The sequence below is a fragment of the Henckelia pumila genome, chromosome 4, assembly GCF_033568475.1.
Source record: "Henckelia pumila isolate YLH828 chromosome 4, ASM3356847v2, whole genome shotgun sequence".
Lineage (NCBI taxonomy): Eukaryota > Viridiplantae > Streptophyta > Magnoliopsida > Lamiales > Gesneriaceae > Henckelia > Henckelia pumila.
Genome location: NC_133123.1, coordinates 226,116,729 through 226,129,385, shown reverse-complemented (window position 1 = coordinate 226,129,385; position 12,657 = coordinate 226,116,729). Strand labels below are relative to the sequence as shown.

General features: G+C 34.8%; 1 long non-coding RNA gene across 1 annotated transcript; it reads left to right on the top strand.

Annotated features, from left to right (window-relative positions):
- Positions 1-4,648: 4,648 nt before the first annotated feature.
- On the top strand, positions 4,649-7,431 carry LOC140894312 (uncharacterized). The gene is made up of 4 exons (XR_012153782.1): positions 4,649-5,730; positions 6,644-6,704; positions 6,809-6,964; positions 7,297-7,431. It is a non-coding gene; the product is annotated as an uncharacterized lncRNA (long non-coding RNA).
- Positions 7,432-12,657: the final 5,226 nt, after the last annotated feature.

Genomic DNA, 12,657 nt, shown 5'->3' with positions numbered 1-12,657 from the left:
TAAATATATTTTAGAGAATAAGGACAATTAATCATTATCCTCTTTAATTAAAACTTAATTGAACTGCTTATCAAATTCTCTCCAATCCATATATTTATTTATTCATTACATTCTCAATTTTTTTTATTTACGTAGTTTTTATCTATTATGTTGCACATGTAACCCGTGAGCCTCAATCACAAGTATTAATATAGCAAGAGACTGAAATTTAAAAAAAAATTATATTGTAATACTGAAATTAATTGAACCTTGTATATGAACAATATATATATATATAGAGTTTCTTTCAAGTGTCCACCTATCATGCCCACCATCATGTCCACTAATGATGTGACACTATTCTATTGGATGTGATAAAGATATGATAAATTGTAGGTCCAATAGAATAGTGCCATATCATTGGTGGGCATGGTGGTGGGCATAGTAGGTGGGCACTTGAAATAAATATATATATATATATATATATATATATATATATATATATATATTTCCTGCGCGGGGACTTTTCATGTGTTTATATAGATATATAGATTTGTTATTAATAAATCTAACAAGATTAAATTCGAAATATCCAACACTTATCATTATAACAAACAAAAGATAGATGATACTCCATTAATATTTTTAGTTTTATTTTATTTACGTAGTTTTTATCTATTATGTTGCATATGTAACCCATGGGTCTCAATCGCTAGTATATATATATTATATTAATAAAGCAAGAGACCGAAATTAATTGAACCTTGTATATGAAAAAAAAAAAAACTCAAATTTAAGAATAGTGCCAACATCTAATCAAATTTCAACATTTTGAATTGAAATTAGTACATATAATATTGATAAATATTTCCTTTTATAGCAAAAATAATTTTACGCGGGAACTTTTCATCTGTTTATATAGATATAGATAGATAGATTTGTTATTAATAAATCTATCAAGATTTAAATTCGAAATATCCAAGACTTATCATCATTATAACAAACAAGAGAGATAGATGATACTCCATCAAGATTTTTTCTAGTATTTTCACTACTCTATAAATTAACGTCTTAAACCCAACATTTTTCACTTCAAATTCAAGACAATGGCGGAAAGAAGCTCTTCCATTGTTCTCCTAATTCTCCTTATATGCCTCTCGGGTGGTTTAAGTGCAACTCACGCCACCCACACCGCCGCCGTGAACAATGGCGCCGGTGAAGAAACGAAACCAAGCGCCGCCGCAAAAGAAGTAGACTGTTTCTTTGGCTTTCCTCATCTATGGCCGCACCCCCCACATTTTCCTTTCCCCCTTCCGCCGCTGCCCGCAGGCGGTTTCCAGTGGCCTCCCCATTTTCCTTTCACCCTCCCGCCGCTGCCCGCCGGCGGGTTCAAGCCACCACACTGGCCTCCTTTCACTCTGCCTCCGCTACCAGCCGGCGGATTCAAACCACCACACTGGCCTCCTTTCACTCTGCCACCACTACCCGCAGGCGGATTCAAACCACCACACTGGCCCTTTACCCATCCGCCGCTACCCGCCGGATTCAAGCCGCCACACTGGCCTTTCCCTCTGCCCCCGATGCCCGCCGGTGGCTTCCATTTCCCGCCAAACTGGCCTTTCTGGCCGCCGCATGCTCAAGGTGTCGACAAAGATTATGTCCATGCGTGAAATTTTTTCTTTTTATTGTATTAATTAATTAATTAATTTTAGGATAGTTGTGGATCTTAATTAATTAGGTGTTTTTGGTTTTTAGTTAGGATTTGGTTTCGAATAAAAATATCTTTGGATTCAGTTATAATTTATTCCAATTATTTTCATATTAAATAATACCATTATATGAATATTTATCCATAAATCTGTTAACTAATCAAACATGATTTGAGCCATTTATTCCAAATATTGCATATTAATACGATTATGTGAATTAATATTTATCCATAAAATCCGTTAACTAATCAAACATTAGTTGAGGCATTTATTCCAATTATTTCATATTAACACAATTATATGAATTAATATTTATCCATAAAATCAGTTAATAAATGATGAAATTTGTAGAAGAATATAAAAAGAAAAAGAGATAAAGATGTGAGAGAAATTTTCTATTATTTTCATTTTACTTCGAATTTGGTTTTAAAAGAAAAGTTACGCAATTTATCCGGGTTTTTATTAAATTTAATTTTAAAAAAAACATTTGAGTTGCACAAATAATGCATGCACGAAGGTGTTTTAAAAATACTTCAAAACGCCGTTGTCAGTAGCGGACCTTGACAAAAGAAGGGTCCGCTTACAAACGCAGCGGACGCTGCTTTTGGCGGCGTCAAAGCAGCGTCCACTGCAGGCAGCGGAGGACGCTGCCACGCGTCATCCACTGCTTGGCTCATGCATCACGGATGCATTAATTTGCATGTCTGTGATGCATTATTGTATCACGGACATGTATTATTTGCATATCCTTGATGCATATTTTTATTATATATACATTCCTTCACTTGGTTTTTTTTTTCATGCAGAACTTCGTTCCTTCACTGAGTTTTTTTTATACGCCTTCACTTCGTTTCTTCACTTGTTTTTTTGTTTTTTTAATTTCGTTGGTTGCGCAGGTTTTGGAATTATTTTTTCTTTTTCTTTGTTTTGATTGGCTGCGAAGCTTTGACAATTTGAGGTACATAACGTGATGCATGTTTTTTATTATATATATTCTTTCAATTGATTTTGTTTGTTGTTTGCCTTATTATAATCCTTTTTTTTGTGTTGTCTGCGTAGGTTGCGAAAAGATTTGATAAGATTTTTTTTATTTTTTTATTTCGTTGGTTGCGTAGGTTTTGGAATTATTTTTTCTTCTACTTTGTTTGATTGGCTGCGAAGCTTTGCGAATTTCAGGTACGTAACGTGATGCATGTTTTTTATTATATATATTTTTTCAATTGGTTTTTTTTGTTGTTTGCTTTATTGTAATCATTGTTTTTGTGTTGTTTGTGGAGGTTGCGAAAATTTGAGAAGCTTTTGTTTTATTTTTTTTATTTGGTTGGTTGCGTAGCTTTCAGAATTATATTTTCTTCCTCTTTGTTTGATTGGCTGCGAGAATCATTTCAGGTACGTAACTTGATAAGTATATAATAATATTTGAAAATTTTGTATCAGTTGTTTATTATATAATTTTTTTGTTGATTAATGATTGTAGATTTTTATTTTTTTTCAGAATGTCGAGAATAGAAGATCCCAGCGTGTTGTATTTGCAAGAATCACACATATCATCAGTAGTTTCTTCGCAAACGATCGATGAAATTATTCGAGTCAAACGATCGGACAACTTGATTTGGAAATTGTATCTGGAGAATGGCTTCCATAGCCGTGTGAAAGCATATTTACACCATATGGGATTTTTAGGTGTTCTGCAATGTGGATTTCGTGTTTATGATAACCATTTGATTACTGCTCTGGTCGAACGATGGAGACGTGAAACTCACACATTTTCATTTTAGATGCGGTGAGGCGACTATCACGTTGCAGGATGTTTCTATTATTTGGGGTTTACCAATTGATGGTGAGCCTGTATCTGGTGTAGATGCTTCGCACAAAGTGGGAGAATGGCAACACATATGTCTCAATTTATTGGGATTTACGCCATTAGCCTCATATTTCAAAGGTGGTCACTTGTCGATGACCGCTTTATACGAAAACTGCATCTCCATACATATTGAAGATAATAGCTCCGAGGTTGATGTTGTAAAATATAGTCGATGTGTAGCATTGATGATTATCGGAGGAATAATGCTACCAAATTATCAAGGAGGATCGGCTAGATTGATATTTTTACAACTGCTTCGGAATATTGATCGAATAAAATCTTACAGCTGGGGAGGTGCAGTTTTAACATTCCTATACCGTGAGTTGTAGAGAGGACATGTTGTTGCTTATGCCTCACGACAACTGAAATCGCATGAAGTTAGATATCCAATTCATGATCTTGAATTGACAGCTATCGTCTTTGCATTAAAGATCTGGCGGCATTATTTGTATGGTGAGAAATTTGAAATCTTTTCTGATCCCAAGAGTTCGAAATATATGTTTTCAGAATCTGAACTGAACATGAGACAAAGAAGATGGCTCGATTTATTGAAAGATTTCGATTGTGAAATCAAATATTATCCAGAGAAATCAAATGCAGCAGCAGATGCCCTAAGTAGAAAGGTATGTGCTTTATCCTTGTTTACTATAGGTATATCTCATTTGATTGAATATTGCCGTATTTCTGGATTAATATTTGAGACAGATAGAAGACCAATGAGAGTTTGTGCTATCAGTGCTGAGCCAGAACTGTTGATTCGAATCAAAGAAGCACAGAAATCTAATCTGATTGTTCAGAAATCGATTGAAATGATCAGATCAGGACATCAGTCTGAGTATAAGGTTAATGATGATGATATTCTGTATGTGAACAACCGAATTGTTGTTCCCGATCTTTCATATTTGAGACATAATATTTTGAAGGAAGCCCATTGTAGTCAATTTAGTATTCACCCTGGAGGCAGAAAAATGTACAATGATTTGAAAAATCAGTACTGGTAGAAGCAAATGAAGTCTGATGTAACTAAATTTGTATCAAAATGTCTGAACTGCCAACAGGTGAAGGCTGAGAGAAAGAAACCAGGTGGCTTATTACAGAGTCTATCTATTCCTGAATGGAAATGGGATCACATTTCTATGAACTTTGTGACAAAATTTCCACGATCATCCCGAGGATGCAATTCTATTTGGGTGATCATTGACAGGTTGACGAAATCTGCATGTTTTATTCCATAGCGAATGACTTATCGCCATGATCAAATGACAGATTTATATGTTCGAGAAGTGGTACGATTACATGGTGTGCCAAAGTTGATTGTATCTGATCGTGATCCTAGATTTACTTCGCACTTTTGGCATAGCCTACATCAAGCTCTAGGTACGTGTTTACATTTGAGTATTGCTTATCATCCTCAAACCGACAGACAATCTGAACGAACTATTCAGACTCTTGAGGATATGCTTAGAGCTGTAGTACTTGATTTTGGTACTACATGGAAAGATTCAATACCACTTGTAGAGTTTTCATATAATAACAGCTATCAGACGAGTATAGAGATGGCTTCATTTGAAGCATTGTACGGAAAAAAGTGTCGATCGCCATTGTATTGGAATGATGTGTCAGAGGTGCCTGAATTGGGACTAGATATGATCAGACAGATGACTGAGAAGGTAATGTTGATTCAGCATAGAATGAGAACAGTGCAGCATAGACAAGCCAAATATGCGAATGTTTGACGCCGGCCGTTATCTTTTGAACAGGGAGATAGAGTGTTCTTGAAAATTTCACCGTTCAGGGGCACCGTACGATTTGGCAAGCGAGGAAAGTTATCTCCACGATTTATTGGGCCGTATGAGATACTCAAGAAGATAGGCAATCTTGCTTATCGACTAGCTCTTCCTACATATTTATCTGGTATACACGATGTATTTTATGTCTCGATGCTTCGAAAGTATCAACCTGATGAATCTCATATCTTTCAACCTGATGAAGCTGAATTGGATGAAATTCTTAGCTATTTTGTAAGACCGATTCAGATACTTGATCGGAAGGTAAAACAACTCCGAACAAAGACCATTCCATTGGTGAAGATTCAATGGAGTCGGCATGGAGTTGAAGAGGCGACGTGGGAAGTAGAAGATGACATGAGACAAAGATTTTCCTATCTATTCCACTTATGTGAGTTCTTATTCAGTTTTCTGTTGTTATTTATTCTTATGAGTATTCAGACTGCATATCTATATTGTTTATGAATTCGAGGATGAACTCATGTCTTAGTGGGGGAGAAATGTAAGGCCCGGAATTATTTAATTTAAAACCAGGATTATTTGATTCAATTCGAACTTATTTAATTTTAATCCGAGTATATTAATTTGAGAATATTTATAGTTTCGATTTAAATTCTAATATTCTTAAATTATTTAGGATTAAAAATTAATGTAAAAAAGGGCCGAGGACCGAATTGAAAATACTAAAGAATTGAGGGGCTAAAATTCAATTTGGCTTGAAGTTATCATATTATTATTTGATTTGTTAGCATGTATGCGTGTATTCCATATATGTTGTCAGAAAGTTTTAAGCAGAGAAGCCGAAACCTTCCTATGTCTTTTAATTTTTCGATTTTCAAAACCCCATAATTTTTTAATCGTCCGATTTCGATTCCGAAAATTTTTTTGAAATCCTTGCGACAAGGGCTTTGATTTCGTGTAAGTTTTTATTTATTTTGGCATGGTTTGAAGATGGAAATGTTGCAGAGATCAGATTTTATGCTCTATGTATGTTCTTGAGGTTCATATGCGCGATATATTCGGAACCGGATCAAAGAGTTTATCTTATTTGTATATAATCATGAATTCCAGAATATAGTTGATGATTATAGCTGCTGATATGAGGATATATGATGTTATCTTGCCGCTACATGTTGATTTGAAGTATATGAGATTTATATTGATTTTGATATTTTGTCGGTTACCGATTTTTAGTCGCTACGCTGTCGATTTGTGTTTTGAGATCGTTTTGATAGCCGATGGCTGAGCTGAGACGTTCTTAGAGATGTTGTTGATGTTGTAGTATTTTTATTCTTCAATTTCAGAGCAGTTTTGAAGGCTAACGACTCAAGAACTGGAATTCGAACCGAAGAAGAAGAAGTCGAGGTTGAAGTGATTTTGAATTGAAGATATATTGATGATTTTGAATCGATTTTGAAATGATAGAGTTGAATGAAGTTTGATATGAATGTTTTGATGTTATGTTTCAGATTTGAAGCGTTCAAAACCGAGAAAACCAGAAGGTATAAGACGACATCGCGAGTCAGAGATTTGAAACTCAGAATGAAGTTTCTTGAGTTGTCCCGTCAAAATCACATACTTGTTTATTGATTTGATTTGATTTTGATGTTGTCGATCAATCTCAGGTAGTGGATCTTTGAGTTTGAGTCGATATGATTAGATATGATATTATATTGAATTGATTCTATGCCAAGATCTGAGGCGATCTTATTTTCTAGTCTGAGACGACTACGATAGATGGATATTCATGTCAAGATCGATTACGAATCTTGATGGCTACGACGATATATGAATCAATTCTTGATCGATATATGCGTTATTTACTCTATTGTTGAGTCGATTATGATATGAGTCGATATGATTTATTTAACGCTTTATATGTCGATTATACTGAGAATGATTTCTCACCGGAGTTTATCCGGCTGTTACTTTGTTTTGTATGTGTGCATGGCAACAGAGGGGGCAAGAGCTAGTCAGAGACATCATTGACAGCTCGGGAAAGAGTTTAGCACGTGAGAACTCGGGTTTTAGTTGACGTTGTGCTGTAGAATACAACAAACTTGTTAAGAGAAGTTTATACTTGAAACACTTCTAATGTCTGGTTGAATATTGTTAGTTTAACGAATTTTGAATTGAATGTTTGATGTAAGAATTGCATTGATATGATGCTAAAGACTTCGTACATATGTTTATATATGTTTTAGATTTAAATTTCATGTTTGGGATCAATTTTGTAGATGATTCATGTCTTGTTCCATGTTTTAACAGCAAAAAATGATTCTGCGGAATTTTTGAATCAGAGTGCCCGCTCGATCGGGTGAATTCGTCGGATCGAGCGCGGCATGTAATTTTCTCAAATAGAGAATTTGAATTTGAGGCCCGCTCGATTGGGTGAGTTCGTGGGATCGAGCGCGGCCAAAAATATTTCAGACCCGAGAGTTTGAACTCCTAGCTCGCTCGATCGGCTGGAATTTGCTCGATCGAGCGAGGTGCTGTTTTTTTTTAAAAAAAAAATAAAATTTAGCTCTTGGTTTGATATTATTTTAAATTCTTGATTAATTGTTTTATTAATCATTAATTATCCTAAGATGAGATTAGCAACCCGAGTTCCCCACATGATTGTAATAAGAATTGTGCAGAACTTGAATCAGTGATATTTGATCTTTGAGATAAGTCCAGTGTGTAGTTGATCTGTGTTCAACTATAATGATTTTCTGGGTGATTACTTGGTTGCAGTTGGTTAGTTCCAGGAGTTTTTATTAGGATGACCTAGATAGTCGGTTGACTTTGGTAAAGCCAATTATGAAACCTTGCTTGGAGTTGTCCCTCTTCTGGACAAAAAAAGGAGTAGATGTAGATGTCGATGTTGATGCTCATGCTGAAGATTCCTCCAGCAACCAATTCTAGTTTAATTAGTTTATGCATTCTGCTTTTCTTAAGTCTAATCTTGCTTGTGTTTAATGTGTTCCTTCCTGTTTTGACCTTAATCAAAGTTTTTTTCTCTCTCTCATGTGTTTCTGAGTGTTGTGTTCTATTCCCTAATATTGTTAATTTTAAGTGTTGTGCAAAGATGTTGTCAACATCTTATCCAACATCGTTGCTTAGATTGAGGGGGAGAAATAGATATTTATATTCAGGGGAGTTTTGATTAAAAGAGAGTTGTTTTTATGTGAACTTCATATGTTTTGTCCAAAAAATCAAAAAAGAGAAATTAAAAGGAATAATTCATTGATTTCTTTTCATGTTTTAAAAAAGATTGACTTTATGTGTTTTTCTTTTTTGGATTGATAGTTAAGATATTTATGATATATATTCCGTTATAAGTGATTGATATATTTTAAATTAGAAATTGATTAAGCGGAATTGACGTACAAGATTTATTTTTGCTAGGAGGTTGATTATTTGAATCGTGCTTAAAAATATTATCTCATAGTTAAGTTTGTATATGTCTTTTAATTTAAACTTTATTTTCTATCTTTGTAGGGTGGACTTCACGTTAAATATGAAAGAGCAGATTGAAGAATAAAAAATGAGATATAGAGAATAACGAATGTGAGAAAGAGCATCGAACAAGAACCGAGATCTAAGTGAATTGTGCGTGTCCTCGACGTTCCTGAAAGCACATCGACCCGTTAAGATCTTGTTCGCTTGTTAATTGACTTGATTAGGTCGTCAAAGATATCTCCTTACTTTGTTTTTCCTTATTCATATCGCTTCATATAGAATTTTTAGGAGATTAGATTTGTTTTTATATTTTCCATCAAATATCGTTTGAGAACTAATTTAATTTTATAATAATTCAATAGTTAGAGATTGTAAAATTCTTTGATTTGTTTTATAGTAAAAGTTTTTGTCATTGCTTTTCAATATTTGAGTCTACTTTATTTTGCTTATTAGTTTATTTTATTCAGGTTTTTCATAGTTTTTATTAATTTATAGTTTTCTTTCGCTGCTTGTGATTCTGAAGGTGGTGTTGAAGGTGTTGCTTGGACATCCTAGTAACAACATCCTGAAATCTGATTTTATGTGCAATCGATTATTCGGGTTTTATGGGTTCGTACATTGGAATCAGATGCCACTGTTAAGCATTTGGAAGATCAATAATCAGCTAACAATCTGTGGACTGATAAACCAATTCTTGTCTTCGATTAAACAAAATATGGTGATATCTTTATTTATATCATGTCCTCTTGAACTTATTAATGTACCAAGAAAAATTCAAACTATCATGTTTTTTTTTTTTTTATTTTAAGTTCTCTACTTGTTTCCTTTGAAGTAAGCCAAGATCCCTACTAGTCGGCTGCATTTGGGCAAAATTACAGTGGTTGGCTCGGTTTGTCCGGGGTCTTTCCGAATCATCACTAGAAAAATGCATCGCGATAAATCCGGGCCGCCTACCACAGCTTCCGCATCAATAAATCTCGGGTTCGGTGCTTTGACTTTCGGTAAATATGGTGTCGCCAGCTTTGCAAGCAATAGGTTGTGGATGTTTTCGTCATTGAAGGTATATCAGAAGAAGATCCCCCTATGGTGTATATGCTGCACGGAACATTTCTCGCCCGTCACCCGACCCTATGTGAGCGTCGAACATGTTTCAAGGGATTGCTCCCTAATTTATTAATCCACCTGCTGATATTTATATTTTGTTTCGAATATGAAACGAGTACCAAACTTTTTTTCAATTTCTGATTCCCATTTCCTAGATAATGTAATTAGTGTATATGTACGTAGTAGAGTACGTTGTATTCCGCGGCATTATATATATAATTGCCCTTATAGGTACCTGTGCCTATTTTAGAGAGAATTGGGCATGAGCCTGTATGGAGACAGAGATATAGTTACATTTTTGCACAATGAATTATCCGCTTTTGAACTTTGTATATAGCCACCATATGTTAGAGTAAGTAACATGAACAAACTAGTTGTCGTGTCTGCATGTTGCAACCTCCCTGGGCTTTGTACCTAAGTCCACCTGGACATAAAATATGAGGGACCATGAAAAACAAGTTAATTTATTCTTCTTCAACATATTGAATTCCTACTTTTCGATTGTGTAACCCTTACGCTTTATATATGCGAACAAAAGAGTGAAAAATAAATCTTTACAAGGTGAATATTTAAATTGCTTTTTGATGGGAGATTCGGGCAAGGACGTTGCACACGAAGTTATCAGCATTTGCAAGCGAAAGGAGTCGTGTTTACCACATAGCTCGGGTCTATTTAGAACATTACTGCATAATAACGGCAATCTACATGAACAACTATATATGGATTACAGAAAGTTTTGCGCTTAATCATCGCGAACAGCTTGATGAAATATGAGTCCTATATACTAATCAATTTGGCTTTTTTAAATAATCAAAATTTCCAGTTTTAATTAATAATTCGCTTATTTGGTTTACTTCTCAAGTTTTAGGTCGTTTGGTTTTTTTTGTGGAGAGAGTGTTCATGTGACACCATACTAATGCTGATTTACTCTACCACTTCTGATAAAAAAATAAAAAAAAAAGATTAAATATCCAAATAGTTGCAAACATCATAATAAGATGTGTATATATGTTGCAATTTTTTTCTGAGGAAGCTAGAGAAATAATCAATCTCTGCAAGAAACTAAAGGATAAATTTAGAAGTAGCCAAAAAGGGAGAGATTTAGATAGATAGATACCTTAGGAACTACGAGTACGTTTATACCGGCCATGTTTCGCGTCCCAACCGAATTTCAGCATGGCACTCGTCAAAAGGTTTTGATGTTTTGAGAAACATAGTTCCCAATAGTGAGGATTTTCCAGTGGCTTTGTGTAGCCACAGCTGCAGCCCACACCATACTCATCTTGATAACCCATTGTAATAGCAGGTTAAAAACGGGCACACTCCTCGCCCCGATACTTGAATTGTATGATCCTCTAGATTTGTCTGCGAATTCCTAAAAATACCTGCAGCATTGTTGCATATATAGAAAAAAAAAAAATAAAATTATAAAAAATTCCATAGACACCAAAGTATATATTAGTTGTACGTACCTTAGTGGCCCTTTGCAGGAGCAAATTTAGAGTATCCTTTGGCGGAATCTTTTGACACCATGGAAAGCCGCCGCCAACGCCGCCGCAATCTCCGCCGACACCTCTGTGCCAGGTGCCACACACGCTCTAGTCGTTGCGCGCTAGTCGAACGTCAGTGTCGAGTAACCTTACGAGGGGTCTGCATGTCTTCGTTCGGCCTATGCCAGCAGTTATGATCGGCATTTGGGTGGTCCCACCCCAACCCCGGCAGTAAACGACACCGGGTAACGTGGTGCATTTGAGGAAGTCTTCGGATGTGCCACCGGACCGCCTCCCTTGCATGGCGGAGGTCGTGGACCCATCGACGTGGCCGTAATCGATTACACTCCATGCTAGCATTGTAAGTAGAGAATGCCATCGGAAATTTGTACTTGACGTTGTCGCCGGCGTCGTAGTAGCCTCCGGTTAAGTCCACCTGCATGCAATGCCTATGTAACTAATTAAGAATTCGCGACATAAAAGTGTTTTGAATTATGATTAGATCAGTGTTTAGAAACAGATTTGGCTTTGTTGCGCGTCATTGTTTATATATATATGGAGTTTTTAAAACATATATTGTCTCCATTATAAATATTAAAAAATGATTAATATAAATAATGGGAAAATTGTGGTAAGTTTTCCGGAAAGCAGTCAAAGTTCTGGATTTGCTAATTGCTATTACGAGGCACGAGACTCATCCACTCGAAGAAATTACCCATCTTTTTTTTTTTTTTTTTTTTTTTTTTTGTGGAGGGTCTATTATTTTGAAAAAATAATCAATTATATTGTTGAGTAAACAGGTGGAATATAAACTTATTATGCTTATATTTTTTTTTCTAAATGTATCACAAATTTTTTTTTTCTGGACCCAATTTAAATTTTTTATTATCCCTAGTTTTGTTGATAAATTTATTTATAAAATTTATTATTTTTGGGCATCTTGATAAAACAAATTTTTGCAATATAAATATATTTTTCTGAGCCCAATATATATATATATATAATATATAGTATTGTAAATTAGCCCAATATAAAAATTTATCCTCTCACTCATAATGTGATGAACTATTTCAAAATTGACTATTTTTTTAAGCTCAAAATTGACATTCTTGAAGTACTAATTAATTGCCAATAGAAGTAAAATCAATTGATATAGAAAATTACTTGAACAAAATGAATGGATGTTTTTCAAATGCTCGATTATAAAATCTTTTTAACCATTTCCATGATAGTTAAGCAAGGTAGAACGAATAATCAAAATTTTTCTCCGATCAAATGCA